Consider the following 22977-nt stretch of genomic DNA (forward strand, 5'->3'; position numbering starts at 1 on the left):
AGAGGCCGATCTGAAGGCGATGAATGAAGAGCTTGCCGCGCTCCAACGCGAGCGCGAGAAGGACGCCGTCGCCCACGGCGAGCTGCAGGGTCGCCTCCTCGAGAGGGGCAAAGAGCTGAGCGCCGCCAAAGACTACAATGCCGATCTCGAGTTGAAGCTGGCTACGCTGACTGAGACGCTGGACGGCGCCAAGAAGCAGGAGGAGGCCTTGAAGGAGGAGATCAAGGCCAATGAGGCGCTGCTGACGAGGGCCGCCGAAACCCAGAACACCTTCAGAGATACTGTGGAGCTCTGGACTGACGGCCTCGTGAACATCGCCGCGGTCATCGACGAGGAGCTGGCGCAGCTGGAAATGGAGGGTTTCGGGTATTCCCCCGACGAGAACCTCCAGCCCAGCGCCAAGCTCACTCTATTCTTCAAGGGCGTGGCGACAGCCCTCCAGCAACTCTGGGAAAGGATCCCAAAGCAGCTGGCCGACGAGTCGCGCACGATCTGCGCCAGAGTTCTGGAGAAGGTGTTGGTGAAGGTGGCCTTCTGCAACCCAGGCCTCAACCTCACCAACGTCCTCAAGAAGTTGCCGGCGGGTGCTGATCTTGAAGAGCTCAAGGCCCTTGTCGCACCCATTGTGGACAAGGTGAATGAAGTCAGGAGGGTTGATGGCGGTCGCGTAGATTAGGCCGCATGTTTTCTCCTTTTCTTGCCGCTGCTAGTCATGTTACGAGAACAATTCAGTTAGTGCTGCGACAAGTTATCTTTGTAATATAACTTCATCTTGGGCAGTATTTGCTATGTTATTTCCTTTACTTGATTCCTTCCTTTGTATGTTTTTACCCTACACTTTCAGAGAACTTGCCGGCGCAGGCACCCTTGCCGCGAGCGCTGAGTGCGGGACATCAGCAGCCTGCTGGCGGTGTCGCTTCCGGCAAAAAACCTTGTCGCGACTAGTCGCAGCACACTTAAGTTGTTGAGCAGACTCGAAACAATGTAAGGGCGCAACTAGCTACGATTTGGTTCCTCCGCGCACAGGTTTTCCATACAAAGCATGGTCGTTCAAGGAAGATAACTCAAAAAATTTAAAACTAATTGTGCTCAAACTTTCGCAACTTAGCTTTTCTGTTGTTTGCATCCCGGCAAGGCGATACTTTTTTTGAACGACGCCACCCCCAGACCGAAAATGGCCAGGATAAAGGGATCGTCTGGAGAGCTTGAGCTAGCTGGTGTATCTGCTTGGAATGGAACTGGCACGCTTCACACTTGGTTACTTGGGCAGTTGCATCCTGGAGGGCTGTCGGCCAAAAGAAACCTTGCCGGAATGCTTTGCCGGCAAGTGCTCTTGCGCCAATGTGATGACCACATATGCCTCCATGTATCTCCGCCAACAGCTTCTGTCCATCTTCCCGGGGAATGCACTTCAATTTCACACTGTTGAATCTCCTTCTGTACAGTATGTCGTCGACAAACTGGTAAATACTTGATTGCCGGGCTACTCTCCCCGCTTCTTCTTGCTCTTCGGGAAGCTCTCCTGTCTGAAGGAAATGGACGATATGCTACGCCCATGCTGGAGCTTGCGGCTCGACAACAAGGGCTAAAGGCACATATGCTGCTGCGGGAACATCCGCTTCTACGGCGAGAACCTGCGGCTCAGCCGGAGCTTGATGTTCCCCGACAAGCTTGCCGGAGCAAAACTTGTCGGGAGTGTCTGCTTCAGCGGAACAAACCCTAGGGCTTGTCGGAGCAGACTGCTCCTTAGCACTCTTGGCGTTGATTTTAGGGACCTTCTTGGCGGCGGCCTCGGGGAGCTCTGCCGGAAAATAGTCACCAGAAACCAACTTCCTCTTCTTGCTCTGCCCAGTCGATGGTGCTACAGATGGTTGAGTTAGTTTGAGCACGAAAATCCCTGGTTCCACAGGTAACTTAAGTGCAGCGCACTTTGACAAGCCATCAGCGATGTCGTTCTGGGCTCTTGGAACATGTTCCATCTGTAGGCCGTCAAAGTGCTCTTCTAGCCTTCTCACTTCATAAATGTAAGCTTCCATCAACGGACTCTGATAGTCTTTGTTTACTTGACGGACGACAAGCTACAAGTCACCCTTGACAATGAGCTTCTTGATCCCAAGGTCTGCCGTGATCCTGAGACCGGCAAGCAAGCCTTCATATTCTGCAGTATTATTTGTCGCTTGCTCCTTGGGAAAGTGCATCTGGACCACGTACTTGAGGTGCTCTCCGGTGGGTGCGACAAGTAACACGCCCGCACCGGCGCCTTGCAGCGAGAAGGCACCATCAAAATACACGATCCACTCTTTACTTGCTTCCTTGACGGGGATGCTCGTCTCTGGAGTTTCTTCATCAGGTGTTGGCGTCCATTCTACTATGAATTCTGCCAATGCTCGGCTCTGGATAGTTGAAGTACTCTCAAACCTGAAGCCAAAGATTGACAGTTCCAGTGCCCACTCGAGAATCCTGCCTATTGCTTCTGGATTCTGCAATATCCTTTTCAACGGAAAGCGAGTGACAACTGTGATCTCATGTGCTTGGAAGTAATGGCGCAGCTTCCCCGAGGCCATGAGAAGGCCGAAAAGCAACTTCTGCACACCAGAGTACCTTGACCTAGACCCCTATAGAAGGGAGCTGACAAACTAAACTGGGCGCTGCACCATTTTCTTCTGTTTCTCTTCATGTGTCTGCGCAGATCCTTCCTTGTCGGGACCAGAGCTTGTCGGGGAAGCCCCCTGCTTGTCACTGGATGCGTCTGACGTTGTTGCCGGCTCATCATCCGCCTCCCTATCCGCTACTAACGCAGCACTAACCACTTGATTGGTTGCCCCTAGATACAGCAGCAACTTCTCTTGTGGCTTAGGTGCGACAAGTATTGGAGTGGAGGACAGGTATCTCTTCAAGTCCTGCAGCGCAGCCTCCGCTTCTGGAGTCCATTTCATTGGACCTGCCTTTTTCAAAATTTTGAAAAACGGCAGGGCGCGTTCAGCAGACTTAGAGATAAACCTGCTGAGAGCAGCCACACAACCGGCAAGTCTTCGTACATCCTTGACGCGCTTCGGTGCTTCAATTTGCTCAATGGCCTTGATCTTGTCGGGATTGGCTTCAATTCCCCTTTGAGACACGAAGAACCCGAGAAGCTTGTCGGAGGGGACTCCAAACACACACTTCTCGGGGTTCAACTTGAGGTTGATCTTGCGCAGATTTGCAAAGGTCTCGTCCAAATCTTGGATCAGAGTTGCTCTGTCTTTGCTCTTGACCACTATGTCATCCATGTAAGCTTCTACATTTCTGTGCAACTGTGGCTCAAAAGCTTCGTGAACTACCCTTGCAAATGTTGAACCAGCATTCTTTAGTCCGAAAGGCATCCGTACAAAACAGTATGTGCCACATGGAGTGATGAATGCGGTTTTCTCCTCATCCTCTTCTGCCATGAAGATCTGATGATATCCTGAATATGCGTCAAGAAATGAAAGCAAATCACATCCTGCCGTGGAGTCGACAATCTGGTCAATGCGCGGCAAGGGAAATGGATCTTTGGGACAAGCTTTATTAACATCAATAAAGTCAATACAAAGCCTCCATTTCCCGTTTTCCTTGCGCACGACTATAGGATTGGCCAGCCACGTAGGATGGAGCACTCCTCTGACAAGGCCTGCTGCTTCCAACTTCTTGATCTCTTCCGTGATGAACTCTTGGCGCTCCACTGCTTGCTTCCTGACTTTCTGCTTGACGGGCCGCGCGTGAGGACAGACGGCAAGGTGGTGCTTAATTACTTTCCTGGGAACACCGGGGATGTCAGACGGCTGCCATGCAAACACGTCGACATTCACCTACAGGAAAGCAACAAGCGCGCTTTCCTATTTAGGGTCAAGCGTGGCACTGATGGTGAAGGTACCACCAGTGCCGTCCTCCTTGGCGGCCACTTTCTTGGTCTCTGGTGAAGCTGTTTTTGTCTTCTTACACTTGCCGGTGGATCTCGATGGTGCGTCCTCAACGGTAGCGCAGCACTCCAAAGAGGTGCGCTTGCCGGAGTGGGCATTAGAGCTCTTGCCGGACTTGGTCTTTTTCTTCCCTCCGGGCGCTTCAGCGGCAAGTGGCTTGCGTTCTGCTGCGGCTGCTGCTTCCCGATAGATCTTGTCGGTGCAGATAAGGGCATCCTTCTTGTCGCCAGGGACAGAAATGACACTTATCGGACCGGGCATCTTCAGTATGTTCTATGCATAGTGAGAGGCTGCCATGAACTTGGCGAGTGCTGGACGGCCAAGTATTCCATTGTAGGGCAATGGAAAATCGGCAACATCAAAAGTGACCCTCTCAGTTCTGGAGTTTAGCTCGCTGCCGAATGTTACCGGCAACGTGATCTTCCCCTTCGGCTTGCTCCTTCCCGGGTTGATTCCTTGGTATGTGCCAGTCTCTTCGAGCTCGCTGTCGGGGATTTGGAGCTTCTGGAGTACCGCTGAGGAGATTAGATTCAAGCCGGCCCCGCTGTCAACTAGCATCTTTGTAACCTTGAGGTTGCGGATGGTTGGTGAGACCAACATCGGCAAGCACCCAACCGCAGTTATGCGATCAGGGTGATCCTCAACATCAAAGATGATAGGCGTGCTGGACCACTTCAGAGGCTTGCGTGACTCAACTGATGGTTCTGCTGCATTAACTTCCCGCACCCACTGTTTGAGCTGGCGGTGCGAAGTATGCAGAGAAGCACCGCCGTCAACGCACAGAACCTCTGTGGCTTTCTGAAACTCCTGCTCGCCGGCCTCATCATCATCCATCTCCTCATCATCGTCTTCATCTTCGTCTTTGTCGCGGCCACGGGGAGGCCTGTCTCCTTGCCGCTGTTTGGCCTTGCCGCGGCGTCCCCCCCGGCCGGGACGCTTCTTGACGGATCCTCCAGTACCTTCCTGGGCTTTCTCCTTGTCGCGTCGCTCGTACTCAACCTTTTACAGCTCAACGAGCTGCTCGACCTTCTTGCAACTTTGGAGGTCATGGCCCTTGGTGCGGTGGATCTTGCAATACTGCTTGTCGGAGCCGCCCTACTTGTCGGCGGCCGCCATATGTTCGGTTTCCTTGACGCCACCTCCGTTGCCAGACTGCTCAACGGCTAGCACATCTTTGCCCTTCTTCCTTCTATTGTTCCACCTCCGGTTTTTCCTTGCCGTGGCGGCATCCTCACTGTCAGACCCCCCTGCTCCTGTGTTCTCTCCAGGGAGTTTCCTCCCTTCCTCAGCACGTGCACACTTGTCGGCCAGGGCGTAGAGCTCACTGACGTCTCTGATCTTGCACATCGCCATTTCCTCCCTCATCCTGCGGTTTCGCACGTTCTGATGGAACGCGCTGATGACCGCGACAGGGTGGACATCTGGGATGTTACGCTGCACTTGGCTGAATCTCTGAATGTATTTGCGCAGGGGCTCTCCTTCCTTCTGGGCGAGCAGGTGAAGATCACTCTCCTGTCCATGAGGCTTGTGGCCGCCTGTAAAGGCGCCGACAAACTGATGGCACAGATCTGCCCAGGAGGATATGGAGTTGTCCGGCAAGTGCATGAGCCAGGACCTGACGTTGGGCTTGAGCACCAGCGGGAAGTAGTTGGCGAGGATCTTGTCGTCGCGCCCCCCGGCAGCTTGCACCGCAATGGTGTAGATGCTTAGGAACTCCGACGGATGCAACCTGCCGTCGTACTTCTCTGGTACATCTGGCTTGAAGTTCTTTGTACTGGGCCACTGGACTTGCCGCAGCTCACGAGTGGCCGCAGGGCAACCTACCGCGTACGGCAAGTCGCCTGGTTCCCCTAGCGCATGCATGTCGACAGTGGGCCCAGCGCGCTGGTCTGACTGACGCCGCGCTTCTCTTTGACGCTCGATGCGTGTACGAGCGTCTTCTTGCTGTCGCTCTTGAAGAACTTGGCGCTGATTGCGGGGAGCTCGAGGATCTGATGACGCTGTGGAGTCAGTGTCGAGGTTGACCCGGCGAGTCGGCGATCTTGGCCTTCGGGGTGGAGAGTGTATGGTGGTTGCACCTCCACCGGTCTTGTCGCCATCGGCTCGCGTCCGGCAATCTTGCCGCGGCTGTGATGTAGCTGGCTGCCGTGGAGTGTCGCCGTTGGCGAAGCCGATGAGGCTCTGAATGGTGGCCCTCCAATCGTCGATCGTGTCCGCCGTTGGAGGGTAATCCAGGAGCAGTTCGGCTCGGGCCAACGCTTCCTCCGGAGTCTTCGGTGGTGGCGGTGAGCGGTGCGACGAGCGGGATATGGTCGGACTTCCAACTGGGTTGGAAGGAGCAGTACCCCGTCCAGGCGACCGTACCTCACTCGTGCCGGCATGCTGGCGTGCATGCTGGTCTTGACTTCCCCGAGATCCACCAGCTTGGCCTTGTTCCAACGCGCGTATGGTGCTGCGAGCACCATGACGCTATCGGTCCCGCGCCTCCTGAGATGCGCGCGGTGCATGTACGGACGCCGAAGTTTGCGGGGCCTTGTCTTTGGACCTGGTAGCAGCGTGAGCTCCCTCGTCGGCGCCCGTTCCTCCGCCGGCGTCTACCCTACCGCCGGTTTGCTCCTGTGGCGGCGGGATCGACGTGGACGGACCAGCCACCTCTAAAGCCTTCTTCTTTGGTGGCATGTCGATAAAGATGATGATGAACTGGCTCGCGTGAACGCCGGATCGGGTTCACACAACCTCGACTTCCCCTACCTGGCGTGCCAAAGATGTCTTGGGAAACGAACACCTATGGGGCAGGGCCCCTTTCGGTCCGGCAGGGAGCGGGGATCGCACGAAGAGCGGATCGAAGCGAGCACACGAGCGATTTTACCCAGCTTCGGAGCTCTCCGGAGAGATAATACTCCTACTGCTGCTTTGCGGTTGTATTATGTTCTTGCTCGAGAGCGTAGGAGTGTTCTGGTTTCGAATGAGTCGAACCCCCTCTACGTTGCGCAAGGGCCTCCTTTTATATGCTCAAGGGGTCACCGACAGGTGGCAACGCATGCAGGGGTACAAATGTAAAAAGAGCTGCGGTTGGTACAGCTACCTCTACAGTGCATCCTACCTAACTCTGACGGCAGGGGACAAGAGCATTTAATGCCCGTCTGCGTCGCCCAAACAGTGCAGAAAAGCGACCGTTAGGGGCGCCACCGTTCGCCACGATGGCCATCTTGTCATCTCCACTTGCCACCTCGCACCGCTTGGCTGCACAGCCTCTCGCCACGTGCGCCTGGAACGGTCTTGTGGCGACATGTCGACGGATGTGCTGGAGCATGCGCGCAGAGTGGCGACCTGTCGCGGCAAGCGCCTTGCCGCGGACGTTGTCTTGTCGCGCCCGGAAGCTTGTCGCTCGCCGGGTCTTGCCGGGACGCGGGGCGCGTCGCGGCAAGTTCCTTGAAATGCCTTGGTTGGCCTTCCCGGCAAGCTCCTCTTGCCGGGGCCCTGACCTTCCCGGCATGCTCCTCCCGCCGGGGCCTTGTCTTCTTAGTTAAAACACTTTGTTCTTGAATGGCTCCAATAGGAACTACGGAGGATCTTGGTGGTCACCCGGCAAGCCCTGCCGTGGGGTGCTGCGACTGCCCGTGCACAAGTTCGGGATAGTAAGGTTCCCCTACTTTAGTACACCGACAGACCCCTTTAGTGCCGGTTCATGGCACGAACCGGTACTAAAGGTTGGCCCTTTAGTACCGGTTTGTGCCACAAACCGGGACTAAAGGGGCTCGTGGGGCCCCGGCCTGACGCCAGCCTGCCACCACCCCTTTAATACCGGTTCGTGGCACGAACCGATACTAAAGGTTCAACACGAACCGGCACTAATGCATAGTCGTTCAAACCGGTACTAATGGTTCCATTAGTACCGGGCCAAAATCGAACCGGGACTAATGTGTCTCATATAAGGTCCTTTTTCTACTAGTGATAGCTCTCCGAGGCCAAACGAGCTACGGGCTATGGTAGTACAGAAACAACCGGGCGAGATCCACCGTACCGTGCCACAAGGTGGCCGCGGGCGGCAAAGTGAGTCATCGCTTCCTTCCTCACGTCTACGATCACGATGCGCAGAGACATGTCAAAGGCATGAGCAGGTCTGTTTTTCTTTTTTTTCGGATGGAAAAAATATTTCTTTTTTTTGCGGATGATGAGCAGGTCTGTTTTCCACAAGTAGCCTGCTGACGCGTTGACGGAGACCTTCTTGCCATCTGCGACCTTTCTCGTGACTTCTTTGGCCATGGCCATCGCCAAGTCGTCTCGAGTCACGTGTTCTCTGCTCCCTCAAAGCAAAAGAACGGCGCACCATGTATGAACTCGAGTGAACTGCATCAAGCTTTATACCGATGCCGATGGATTATTGGACCTTTAATGCGTCAATTTAACTCGAGCTGCACCATTAGTTTTTTAGATAGATTCCGGAAGCTAATATTTATGCAGATTCATGTTCGATGCTTATGTCCAAATTGTTTGTTATTCCGCAGATGTGTTGCCCCTATTGCACAAGCCCTTGTAAACCTTCTGTTACTTCCGATTTTTGGGAAGTTTCTAAATTATGTTTGGTTTATTTTCCTACTGGGTTTTTCGACCGGTTTTGTTCTTTTTTCTAGTTTGCATTTTCCATTAATATTGTCATTTTCTTCTTTTCCTGTTTGTTTTTATTTTTTCTCATCCATTATTTATTTTTATTTTTAAAATTACGAAGAATTTTGAAATTCATAATTTGTTCAGATTTTTGATTTCTTTCCAAATTCACTTGAAATTCATGAGTATTTTTAAATTCGTCAAAAATATATATTCACGAAAAAAATCGCAAACTTTTTCCTTATTCGCCGACATATTTTTATCAATCTTTTTGTTCTGCGAATTTTGATATATTATATGTATTTTTTTGAATTAGTATGATTTAATTATGATTTTTCCAAGTTTGAAAATTGCCATATTGTCCCGGTTTGTGTCTCCGACCGGGACTATAGGTTAGACCCCTTTAGTGCCGGTTCGTGGCACGAACCGGTACTAAAGGTTGGCCCTTTAGTACCGGTTTGTGCCACAAACTGGGACTAAAGGGGCTCATGGGGCCCCGGCCTGATGCCAGCCTGCCACCACCCCTTTAATACCGGTTCGTGGCACGAACCGGTATTAAAGGTTCAACACGAACCGGCACTAATGCATAGTCGTTCGAACCGGTACTAATGGTACCATTAGTACTGGGCGAAAATCGAACCGGGACTAATGTGTCTCATATAAGGTCCTTTTTCTACTAGTGATAGCTCTCCGAGGCCAAACGAGCTATGGGCTATGGCAGTACAGAAACAACCAGGCGAGATCCACCGTACCGTGCCACTAGGTGGCCGCGGGCGGCAAAGTGGGTTATCGCTTCCTTCCTCACGTCTACGATCACGATGCGCAGAGACATGTCAGAGGCGTGAGCAGGTCTGATTATCTTTTTTTCGGATGGAAAAATATTTCTTTTTTTGAGGATGATGAGCAGGTCTGTTTTCCACAAGTAGCCTGCTGACGCGTTGACGGAGACCTTCTTGCCATCTGCGACCTTTCTCGTGACTTCTTTGGTCGTGGCCATCGCCAAGTCGTCTCGAGTCACGTGTTCTCTGCTCCCTCAAAGCACAAGAACGGCGCGCCATGTATGAACTCGAGTGAACTGCATCAAGCTTTATACCGACGCCGATGGATTATTGGACCTTTAATGCGTCAATTTAACTCGAGCTGCACCATTAGTTTTTTAGTAGATTCCGGAAGCTAATATTTATGCGGATTCATGTTCGATGCTTATGTCCAAATTGTTTGTTATTCCGCAGATGTGTTGCCCCTATTGCACAAGCCCTTGTAAACCTTCTGTTACTTCCGATTTTTGGGAAGTTTCTAAATTATGTTTGGTTTATTTTCCTACTGGGTTTTTCGACCGGTTTTGTTCTTTTTTCTAGTTTGCATTTTCCATTAATATTATCATTTTCTTCTTTTCCTGTTTGTTTTTATTTTTTCTCATCCATTATTTATTTTTATTTTTAAAATTACGACGAATCTTGAAATTCATAATTTGTTCAGATTTTTTGATTTCTTTCCAAATTCACTTGAAATTCATGAGTATTTTTAAATTCGTCAAAAATATATATTCACGAAAAAAATCACAAACTTTTTCCATATTCGCCAACATATTTTTATCAATCTTTTTGTTCTGCAAATTTTGATATATTATATGTATTTTTTTGAATTAGGATGATTTAGTTATGATTTTTCCAAGTTTGAAAATTGCCATATAGTCCCGGTTTGTGTCTCCGACCGGGACTATAGTTTAGACCCCTTTAGTGCCGGTTCGTGGCACGAACCGGTACTAAAGGTTGGCCCTTTAGTACCGGTTTGTGCCACGAACCGGGACTAAAGGGGCTCGTGGGGCTCCGGCCTGACGCCAGCCTGCCACCACCCCTTTAATACCAGTTCGTGGCACGAACCGATACTAAAGGTTCAACACGAACCGGCACTAATGCATAGTCGTTCGAACCGGTACTAATGGTACCATTAGTACCTGGTCAAGATCGAACCGGGACTAATGTGTCTCATATAAGGTCCTTTTTCTACTAGTGATAGCTCTCCGAGGCCAAACGAGCTACGGGCTATGGCAGTACAGAAACAACCGGGCGAGATCCGCTGTACCGTGCCACAAGGTGGCCGCGGGCGGCAAAGTGGGTCATCGCTTCCTTCCTCACGTCTACGATCATGATGCGCAGAGACATGTCAGAGGCGTGAGCAGGTCTGTTTTTATTTTTTTCGGATGGAAAAAATAATTCTTTTTTTGTGCGGATGATGAGCAGGTCCGTTTTCCACAAGTAGCCTGCTGACGCGTTGACGGAGACCTTCTTGCCATCTGCGACCTTTCTCGTGACTTCTTTCGCCATGGCCATCGCCAAGTCGTCTCGAGTCACGTGTTCTCTGCTCCCTCAAAGCACAAGAACGGCGCGCCATGTATGAACTCGAGTGAACTGCATCAAGCTTTATACCGACGCCGATGGATTATTGGACCTTTAATGCGTCAATTTAACTCAAGCTGCACCATTAGTTTTTAGATAGATTCCGGAAGCTAATATTTATGCGGATTCATGTTCGATGCTTATGTCCAAATCGTTTGTTATTCCGCAGATGTGTTGCCCCTATTGCACAAGCCCTTGTAAACCTTCTATTACTTCCGGTTTTTGGGAAGTTTCTAAATTATGTTTGGTTCATTTTCCTACTGGGTTTTTCGACCGGTTTTGTTCTTTTTTCTAGTTTGCATTTTCCATTAATATTATCATTTTCTTCTTTTCTTGTTTGTTTTTATTTTTTCTCATCCATTATTTATTTTTATTTTTAAAAATACGACGAATTTTGAAATTCATAATTTGTTCAGATTTTTGATTTCTTTCCAAATTCACTTGAAATTCATGAGTATTTTTAAATTCGTCAAAAATTTATATTCACGAAAAAAAATCACAAACATTTTCCATATTCGCCGACATATTTTTATCAATCTTTTTGTTCTGCAAATTTTGATATATTATATGTGTTTTTTTGAATTAGGATGATTTAGTTATGATTTTTCCAAGTTTGAAAATTGCCATATAGTCCCGGTTTGTGTCTCTGACCGGGACTATAGTTTAGACCCCTTTAGTGCCGGTTCGTGGCACGAACCGGTACTAAAGATTGGCCCTTTAGTACCGGTTTGTGCCACGAACCAGGAGTAAAGGGGCTCGTGGGGCCCCGGCCTGACGCCAGCCTGCCACCACCCCTTTAATACCAGTTCGTGGCACGAACCGATACTAAAGGTTCAATTCGAACCGGCACTAATGCATAGTCGTTCGAACCGGGACTAATGTGTCTCATATAAGGTCCTTTTTCTACTAGTGATAGCTCTCCAAGGCCAAACGAGCTACGGGCTATGGCAGTACAGAAACAACCGGGCGAGATCCGCTGTACCGTGCCACAAGGTGGCCGCGGGCGGCAAAGTGGGTCATCGCTTCCTTCCTCACGTCTACGATCACGATGCGCAGAGACATGTTAGAGGCGTGAGCAGGTCTGTTTTTCTTTTTTTTCGGATGGAAAAAATATTTCTTTTTTTGTGCGGATGATGAGCAGGTCTGTTTTCCACAAGTAGCTTGCTGACGCGTTGACGGAGACCTTCTTGCCATCTGCGACCTTTCTCGTGACTTCTTTGGCCATTGCCATCGCCAATTCGTCTCGAGTCACGTGTTCTCTGCTCCCTCAAAGCACAAAAACAGCGCACCATGTATGAACTCGAGTGAACTGCATCAAGCTTTATACCGAAGCCGATGGATTATTGGACCTTTAATGCGTCAATTTAACTCGAGCTGCACCATTAGTTTTTTAGATAGATTCCGGAAGCTAATATTTATGCGGATTCATGTTTGATGCTTATGTCCAAATTGTTTGTTATTCCGCAGATGTGTTGCCCCTATTGCACAAGGCCTTGTAAACCTTCTGTTACTTCCGGTTTTTGGGAAGTTTCTAAATTATGTTTGGTTTATTTTCCTACTGGGTTTTTTGACCGGTTTTGTTCTTTTTTCTAGTTTGCATTTTCCACTAATAGTGTCAATTTCTTCTTTTCCTGTTTGTTTTTATTTTTTCTCATCCATTATTTATTTTTATTTTTAAAATTACGAAGAATTTTGAAATTCGTAATTTGTTCAGATTTTTGATTTCTTTCCAAATTCACTTGAAATTCATGAGTATTTTTAAATTCGTCAAAAATATATATTCACGAAAAAAATCACAAACTTTTTCCATATTCGCCGACATATTTTTATCAATCTTTTTGTTCTGCAAATTTTGATATATTATATGTATTTTTCTGAATTAGGATGATTTAGTTATGATTTTTCCAAGTTTAAAAATTGCCATATAGTCCCGGTTTGTGTCTCCAACCGGGACTATAGGTTAGACCCCTTTAGTGCCGGTTCGTGGCACGAATCGGTACTAAAGGTTGGCCCTTTAGTACCGGTTTGTGCCACAAACCGGGACTAAAGGGGCTCGTAGGGCCCCGGCCTGACGCCAGCCTGCCACCACCCCTTTAATACCGGTTCGTGGCACGAACCGGTACTAAAGGTTCAACACGAACCGGCACTAATGCATAGTCGTTCGAACCGGTACTAATGGTACCATTAGTACCGGGCCAAGGTCGAACCGGGACTAATGTGTCCCGTATAAGGTTCTTTTTCTACTAGTGATAGCTCTCCGAGGCCAAACGAGCTACGGGCTATGGCAGTACAGAAACAACCGGGCGAGATCCACCGTACCGTGCCACTAGGTGGCCGCGGGCGGCAAACTAGGTCATCGCTTCCTTCCTCAAGTCTACGATCACGATGCGCAGAGACATGACAGAGGCGTGAGCAGGTCTGTTTTTCCTTTTTTCGGATGGAAAAAATATTTCTTTTTTTTGCGGATGATGAGCAGGTCTGTTTTCCACAAGTAGCCTGCTGACGCATTGACGGAGACCTTCTTGCCATCTGCGACCTTTCTCATGACTTCTTTGGCCATGGCCATCGCCAAGTTGTCTCGAGTCACATGTTCTCTGCTCCCTCAAAGCACAAGAACGGCGCACCATGTATGAACTCGAGTGAACTGCATCAAGCTTTATACCGAAGCCGATGGATTATTGGACCTCTAATGCGTCAATTTAACTCGAGCTGCACCATTAGTTTTTTAGATAGATTCCGGAAGCTAATATTTATGCGGATTCATGTTCGATGCTTATGTCCAAATCATTTGTTATTCCGCAGATGTGTTGCCCCTATTGCACAAGCCCTTGTAAACCTTTTGTTACTTCCGGTTTTTGGGAAGTTTCTAAATTATGTTTGGTTTATTTTCCTACTTGGTTTTTCCGCCGGTTTTGTTCTTTTTTCTAGTTTGCATTTTCCATTAATATTGTCATTTTCTTCTTTTCCTGTTTGTTTTTATTTTTTCTCATCCATTATTTATTTTTATTTTTAAAATTACGAAGAATTTTGAAATTCATAATTTGTTCAGATTTTTGATTTCTTTCCAAATTCACTTGAAATTCATGAGTATTTTTAAATTCATCAAAAATATATATTCACGAAAAAAATCACAAACTTTTTCCATATTCGCCGACATATTTTTATCAATCTTTTTGTTCTGCAAATTTTGATATATTATATGTATTTTTTTGAATTAGGATGATTTAGTTATAATTTTTCCATGTTTGAAAATTGCCATATAGTCCCGGTTTGTGTCTCCAACCGGGACTATAGGTTAGACCCCTTTAGTTCCAGTTCGTGGCACGAACCGGTACTAAAGGTTGGCCCTTTAGTACCGGTTTGTGCCACAAATCGGGACTAAAGGGGCTCGTGGGGCCCCGGCCTGACGCCAGCCTACCACCACCCCTTTAATACCGGTTCGTGGCACGAACCGGTACTAAAGGTTCAACACGAACCGACACTAATGCATAGTCGTTCGAACCGGTACTAATGGTACCATTAGTACCGGGCCAAAACCGAACCGGGACTAATGTGTCTCATATAAGGTCCTTTTTCTACTAGTGGTAGCTCTCCGAGGCTAAACGAGCTACGGGCTATGGCAGTACAGAAACAACCGGGCGAGCTCCACCGTACCGTGCCACTAGGTGGCCGCAGGCGGCAAACTGGGTCATCGCTTTCTTCCTCACGTCTACGATCATGATGTGCAGGACATGTCAGAGGCGTGAGCAGGTCTGTTTTTCCTTGTTTTCGGATGGAAAAAACATTTCTTTTTTTGCGGATGATTAGCAGGTCTCTTTTCCACAAGTAGCCTGCTGACGCGTTGACGGAGACCTTCTTGCCATCTGCGACCTTTCTTGTGACTTCTTTGGCCATGGCCACCGCCAAATCGTCTCGAGTCACGTGTTCTCTGCTCCCTCAAAGCACAAGAACGGCGCACCATGTATGAACTCGAGTGAACTGCATCAAGCTTTATTCCGACGCTGATGGATTATTGGACCTTTAATGCGTCAATTTAACTCGAGCTGCACCATTAGTTTTTTAGATAGATTCCGGAAGCTAATATTTATGCGGATTCATGTTCGATGCTTATGTCCAAATCGTTTGTTATTCCGCAGATGTGTTGCCCCTATTGCACAAGCCCTTGTAAACCTTCTGTTACTTCCGGTTTTTGGGAAGTTTCTAAATTATGTTTGGTTTATTTCCTACTGGGTTTTTCGACCGGTTTTGTTCTTTTTTCTAGTTTGCATTTTCCATTAATATTGTCATTTTCTTCTTTTCCTGTTTGTTTTTATTTATTAATTATTTATTTTTATTTTTAAAATTACGAAGAATTTTGAAATTTATAATTTGTTCAGATTTTTGATTTCTTTCCAATTTCACATGAAATTCATGAGTATTTTTAAATTCGTCAAAAATATATATTCACCAAAAAAATCACAAACTTTTTCAATATTCGCCGACATATTTTTATCAATCTTTTTGTTCTGCAAATTTTGATATATTATATGTATTTTTCTGAATTAGGACGATTTAGTTATGATTTTTTCCAAGTTTGAAAATTGCCATATAGTCCCGGCTTGTGTCTCCAACCGGGACTATCGGTTAGACCCCTTTAGTGTCGGTTCGTGGCACGAACCGGTACTAAAGGTTGGCCCTTTAGTACCGGTTTGTGCCACAAACCGGGACTAAAGGGGCTCGTGGGGCCCCGGCCTGACGCCAGCCTGCCACCGCCACTTTAATACCGGTTCGTGGTACGAACCGGTACTGAAGGTTCAACATGAACCGGCACTAATGCATAGTCATTCGAACCGGTACTAATGGTACCATTAGTACCGGGCCAAAATCGAACCGGGACTAATGTGTCTCATATAAGGTCCTTTTTCTACTAGTGATAGCTCTCCGAGGCCAAACAAGCTACGCGCTATGGCAGTACAGAAACAACCGGGCGAGATCCACCGTACCGTGCCACTAGGTGGCCGCGGGCGGCAAACTGGGTCATCACTTCCTTCCTCACGTCTACGATCACGATGCGCAAAGACATGTCACGGCGTGAGCAGGTCTGTTTTTCCTTTTTTTCGGATGGAAAAAATATTTCTTTTTTTTTGCGGATGATGAGCAGGTCTATTTTCCACAAGTAGCCTGCTGACGCGTTGATGGAGACCTTCTTGCCATCTGTGACCTTTCTCGTGACTTCTTTGGCCATGGCCATTGCCAAGTCGTCTCAAGTCACGTGTTCTCTGCTCCCTCAAATCACAAGAACGGCGCACCATGTATGAACTCGAGTGAACTGCATCAAGATTTATACCGACGCCGATGGATTATTGGACCTTTAATGCGTCAATTTAACTCGAGTTGCACCATTAGTTTTTTGGAAGATTCCGGAAGCTAATATTTATGCGGATTCATGTTTGATGCTTATGTCCAAATCGTTTGTTATTCCGCAGATGTGTTGCCCCTATTGCACTAGCCCTTGTAAACCTTCTGTTACTTCCGATTTTTGGGAAGTTTCTAAATTATGTTTGGTTTATTTCCTACTGGGTTTTATGACCGGTTTTGTTCTTTTTTCTAGTTTGCATTTTCCATTAATATCGTCATTTGTTTCTTTTCCTGTTTGTTTTTATTTTTTCTCATCCATTATTTATTTTTATTTTTAAAATTACAAAGAATTTTGAAATTCATGATTTGTTCAGATATTTGATTTCGTTCCAAATTCACTTGAAATTCATGAGTATTTTTAAATTCGTCAAAAATATATATTCACGAAAAAAATCACAAACTTTTTCCATATCCGCCGACATATTTTTATCAATCTTTTTGTTCTGCAAATTTTGATATATTATATGTATTTTTGTGAATTAGGATGATTTAGTTATGATTTTTCCAAGTTTGAAAATTGCCATATAGTCCCGGTTTGTGTCTCCAACCGGGACTATAGGTTAGACCCCTTTAGTGCCGGTTCGTGGCATGAACCGGTACTAAAGGTTGGCCCTTTAGTACCGGTTTGTGCCACAAACCGGGACTAAAGGGGCTCGTGGGGCCCTGGCCTGACGCCAGCCTGCCACCACCCCTTTAATACCGGTTCGTGGCACGAACCGGTACTAAAGGTTCAACACGAACCGGCACTAATGCATAGTCTTTCGAACCGGTACTAGTGGTACCATTAGTACCGGGCCAAAATCGAACCGGGACTAATGTGTCTCATATAAGGTCCTTTTTCTACTAGTGATAGCTCTCCGAGGCCAAACGAGCTACGGGCTATGGCAGTACAGAAACAACCGGGCGAGATCCACCATACCGTGCCACTAGGTGGCCGCGGGCGGCAAACTGGGTCATCGCTTCCTTCCTCACGTCTACGATCACTATGCGCAAAGACATGTCAGAGGCGTGAGCAGGTCTGTTTTTCCTTTTTTTCGGATGGAAAAAATATTTCTTTTTTTGCGGATGATGAGCAGGTCTGTTTTCCACAAGTAGCCTGCTGACGCATTGACGGAGACCTTCTTGCCATCTGCGACCTTTCTCGTGACTTCTTTGGCCATGGCCATCGCCAAGTCGTCTCGAGTCACGTGTTCTCTGCTCCCTCAAAGCACAAGAACGGCGCACCATGTATGAACTCGAGTGAACTGCATCAAGCTTTATACCGAAGCCGATGGATTATTGGACCTTTAATGCGTCAATTTAACTCGAGCTGCACCATTAGTTTTTTAGATAGATTCCGGAAGCTAATATTTATGCGGATTCATGTTCGATGCTTATGTCCAAATCGTTTGTTATTCCGCGGATGTGTTGCCCCTATTGCACAAGTCCTTGTAAACCTTCTGTTACTTCCGGTTTTTGGGAAGTTTCTAAATTATGTTTGGTTTATTTTCCTACTTGGTTTTTCGACCGGTTTTGTTCTTTTTTCTAGTTTGCATTTTCCATTAATATTGTCATTTTCTTCTTTTCCTGTTTGTTTTTATTTTTTCTCATCCATTATTTATTTTTATTTTTAAAATTACGAAGAATTTTGAAATTCATAATTTATTCAGATTTTTGATTTCTTTCCAAATTCACTTGAAATTCATGAGTATTTTTAAATTCATCAAAAATATATATTCACGAAAAAAAATCACAAACTTTTTCCATATTCGCCGACATATTTTTATCAATCTTTTTGTTCTGCAAATTTTGATATATTATATGTATTTTTTTGAATTAGATGATTTAGTTATAATTTTTCCAAGTTTGAAAATTGCCATATAGTCCCGGTTTGTGTCTCCAACCGGGACTATAGGTTAGACCCCTTTAGTGCCGGTTCGTGGCATGAACCGGTACTAAAGGTTGGCCCTTTAATACCGGTTTGTGCCACAAATCGGGACTAAAGGGGCTAGTGGGGCCCCGTCCTGACGCCAGCCTGCCACCACCCCTTTAATACCGGTTCGTGGCACGAACCGGTACTAAAGGTTCAACACGAACCGACACTAATGCATAGTCGTTCAAACCGGTAGTAATGGTACCATTAGTACCGGGCCAAAATCGAACCGGGACTAATGTGTCTCATATAAGGTCCTTTTTCTACTAGTGATAGCTCTCCGAGGCCAAACGAGCTACGGGCTATGGCAGTACAGAAACAACCGGGCGAGATCCACCGTACCATGCCACTAGGTGGCCGCGGGCGGCAAACTGGGTCATCGCTTTCTTCCTCACGTCTACGATCATGATGCGCAGAGACATGTCAGAGGCGTGAGCAGGTCTGTTTTTCCTTGTTTTTGGATGGAAAAAATATTTCTTTTTTTTGCGGATGATTAGCAGGTCTGTTTTCCACAAGTAGCCTGCTGACGCGTTGACGGAGACCTTCTTGCCATTTGCGACCTTTCTCGTGACTTCTTTGGCCATGGCCATCGCCAAGTCGTCTTGAGTCACGTGTTCTCTGCTCCCTCAAAGCACAAGAACGGTGTACCATGTATGAACTTGAGTGAACTTCATCAAGCTTTATACCGACGCTGATGGATTATTGGACCTTTAATGCGTCAATTTAACTCGAGCTGCACCATTAGTTTTTTAGATAGATTCCGGAAGCTAATATTTATGCGGATTCATGTTCAATGCTTATGTCCAAATCGTTTGTTATTCCGCGGATGTGTTGCCCCTATTGCACAAGCCCTTGTAAACCTTCTGTTACTTCGGGTTTTTGGGAAGTTTCTAAATTATGTTTGGTTTATTTTCCTACTGGGTTTTTCGACCGATTTTGTTCTTTTTTCTAGTTTGCATTTTCCATTAATATTGTCATTTTCTTCTTTTCCTGTTTGTTTTTATTTTTTCTCATCAATTATTTATTTTTATTTTTAAAATTACAAAGAATTTTGTAATTTATAATTTGTTCAGATTTTTGATTTCTTTCCAAATTCACTTGAAATTCATGAGTATTTTGAAATTTGACAAAAATATATATTCACGAAAAAAATTACAAAATTTTTCCATATTCGCCGACATATTTTTATCAATCTTTTTTTTCTCCAAATTTTGATATATTATATGTATTTTTCTGAATTAGGATGATTTAGTTATCATTTTTCCAAGTTTGAAAATTGCCATATAGTCCCGGTTTGTGTCTCCAACCGGGACTATAGGTTAGACCCCTTTAGTGCCGGTTCGTGGCACGAACCGGTACTAAAGGTTGGCCCTTTAGTACCGGTTTGTGCCACAAACCGGGACAAAAAGGGGCTCGTGGGGCCCCGGCCTGACGCCAGCATGCCACCACCCCTTTAATACCGGTTCGTGGCACGAACCGGTACTAAAGGTTCAACACGAACCGGCACTAATGCTTAGTCGTTCGAACCGGTAGTAATGGTACCATTAGTACTGGGCCAAAATCGAACCGGGACTAATGTGTCTCATATAAGGTCCCTTTTCTACTAGTGATAGCTCTCCGAGGCCAAACGAGCTACGGGCTATGGCAGTACAGAAACAACCGGGCGAGATCCACCATACCGTGCCACAAGGTGGCTGCGGGCGGCAAAGTGGGTCATCGCTTCCTTCCTCACGTCTACGATCATGATGCGAAGAGACATGTCAGAGGCGTGAGCAGGTCTGTTTTTCTTTTTTTTCGGATGGAAAAAATATTTCTTTTTTTGCGGATGATGAGCAGGTCTGTTTTCCACAAGTAGCCTGCTGACGCGTTGACGGAGACCTTCTTGCCATCTTCGACCTTTCTCGTGACTTCTTTGGCCATGGCCATCGCCAAGTCGTCTCGAGTCACGTGTTCTCTGCTCCCTCAAAGCACAAGAAAGGCGCACCATGTATGAACGCGAGTGAACTGCATCAAGCTTTATACCGACGCCGATGGATTATTGGACCTTTAATGCGTCAATTTAACTCGAGCTGCACCATTAGTTTTTTAGATAGATTCCAGAAGCTAATATTTATGCGGATTCATGTTCGATGCTTATGTCCAAATCGTTTGTTATTCCGCAGATGTGTTGCCCCTATTGCACAAGCCCTTGTAAACCTTCTGTTACTTCGGGTTTTTGGGAAGTTTCTAAATTATGTTTGGTTTATTTTCCTACTGGGTTTTTCGACCAGTTTTGTTCTTTTTTCTAGTTTGCATTTTCCATTAATATTGTCATTTTCTTCTTTTCCTGTTTGTTTTTATTTTTTCTCATCCATTATTTATTTTTATTTTTAAAATTACGAAGAATTTTGAAATTCATAATTTGTTCAGATTTTTGATTTCTTTCCAAATTCACTTGAAATTCATGAATATTTTTAAATTCATCAAAAATATATATTCACGAAAAAAATCACAAACTTTTTCCATATTCACCGACATATTTTTATCAATCTTTTTGTTCTGCAAATTTTGATATATTATATGTATTTTTCTGAATTAGGATGATTTAGTTATGATTTTTCCATGTTTGAAAATTGCCATATAGTCCCGGTTTGTGTCTCCAACCGGGACTATAGGTAAGACCCCTTTAGTGCCGGTTCGTGGCACGAACCGGTATTAAAGGTTGGCCCTTTAGTATCGGTTTGTGCCACAAACCGGGACTAAAGGGGCTCGTGGGGCCCCGTCCTGACGCCAGCCTGCCACCACCCCTTTAATACTGGTTCGTGGCACGAACCGGTACTAAAGGTTCAACACGAACCGGCACTAATGCATAGTTGTTCGAACCGGTACTAATGGTACCATTAGTACCGGGCCAAAATCGAACCGGGACTAATGTGTCTCATATAAGGTCATTTTGCTACTAGTCATAGCTCTCCGAGGCCAAACGAGCTACGGGCTATGGCAGTACAGAAACAACCGGGCGAGATCCACCGTACCGTGCCACAAGGTGGCCGCGAGCGGCAAAGTGGGTCATTGCTTCCTTCCTCACGTCTACGATCACGATGCGCAGAGACATGTCAGAGGCGTGAGCAGGTCTGTTTTTCTTTTTTTCGGATGGAAAAATATTTCTTTTTTTTGTGGATGATGAGCAGGTCCGTTTTATACAAGTAGCCTGCTGACGCGTTGACGGAGACCTTCTTGCCATCTGCGACCTTTCTCGTGACTTCTTTGGCCATGGTCATCGCCAAGTTGTCTCGTGTCACGTGTTCTCTGCTCCCTCAAAGCACAAGAACGGCGCACCATGTATGAACTCGAGTGAACTGCATCAAGCTTTATACCGACGCTGATGGATTATTGGACCTTTAATGCGTCAATTTAACTCGAGCTGCACCATTAGTTTTTTAGATAGATTCCGGAAGCTAATATTTATGCGGATTCATGTTCAATGCTTATGTCCAAATCGTTTGTTATTCCGCGGATGTGTTGCCCCTATTGCACAAGCCCTTGTAAACCTTCTGTTACTTCGGGTTTTGGGGAAGTTTCTAAATTATGTTTGGTTTATTTTCCTACTGGGTTTTTCGACCGATTTTGTTCTTTTTTCTAGTTTGCATTTTCCATTAATATTGTCATTTTCTTCTTTTCCTGTTTGTTTTTATTTTTTCTCATCCATTATTTATTATTATTTTTAAAATTACGAAGAATTTTGTAATTCTTAATTTGTTCAGATTTTTGATTTCTTTCCAAATTCACTTGAAATTCATGAGTATTTTGAAATTTGACAAAAATATATATTCACGAAAAAAATCACAAAATTTTTCCATATTCGCCGACATATTTTTATCAATCTTTTTGTTCTCCAAATTTTGATATATTATATGTATTTTTCTGAATTAGGATGATTTAGTTATCATTTTTCCAAGTTTGAAAATTGCCATATAGTCCCGGTTTGTGTCTCCAACCGGGACTATAGGTTAGACCCCTTTAGTGCCGGTTCGTGGCACGAACCGGTACTAAAGGTTGGCCCTTTAGTACCGGTTTGTGCCACAAACCGGGACAAAAGGGGCTCGTGGGGCCCCGGCCTGACGCCAGCATGCCACCACCCCTTTAATACCGGTTCGTGGCACGAACCGGTACTAAAGGTTCAACACGAACCGGCACTAATGCTTAGTCGTTCGAACCGGTACTAATGGTACCATTAGTACTGGGCCAAAATCGAACCGGGACTAATGTGTCTCATATAAGGTCCCTTTTCTACTAGTGATAGCTCTCCGAGGCCAAACGAGCTACGGGCTATGGCAGTACAGAAACAACCGAGCGAGATCCACCATACCGTGCCACAAGGTGGCTGCGGGCGGCAAAGTGGGTCATCGCTTCCTTCCTCACGTCTACGATCATGATGCGGAGAGACATGTCAGAGGCGTGAGCAGGTCTGTTTTTCTTTTTTTCGGATGGAAAAAATATTTCTTTTTTTGCGGATGATGAGCAGGTCTGTTTTCCACAAGTAGCCTGCTGACGCGTTGACGGAGACCTTCTTGCCATCTTCGACCTTTCTCGTGACTTCTTTGGCCATGGCCATCGCCAAGTCGTCTCGAGTCACGTGTTCTCTGCTCCCTCAAAGCACAAGAAAGGCGCACCATGTATGAACGCGAGTGAACTGCATCAAGCTTTATACCGACGCCGATGGATTATTGGACCTTTAATGCGT

Source organism: Triticum dicoccoides, chromosome 3B (genome assembly GCF_002162155.2).
Source record: "Triticum dicoccoides isolate Atlit2015 ecotype Zavitan chromosome 3B, WEW_v2.0, whole genome shotgun sequence".
NCBI classification, from domain to species: domain Eukaryota; kingdom Viridiplantae; phylum Streptophyta; class Magnoliopsida; order Poales; family Poaceae; genus Triticum; species Triticum dicoccoides.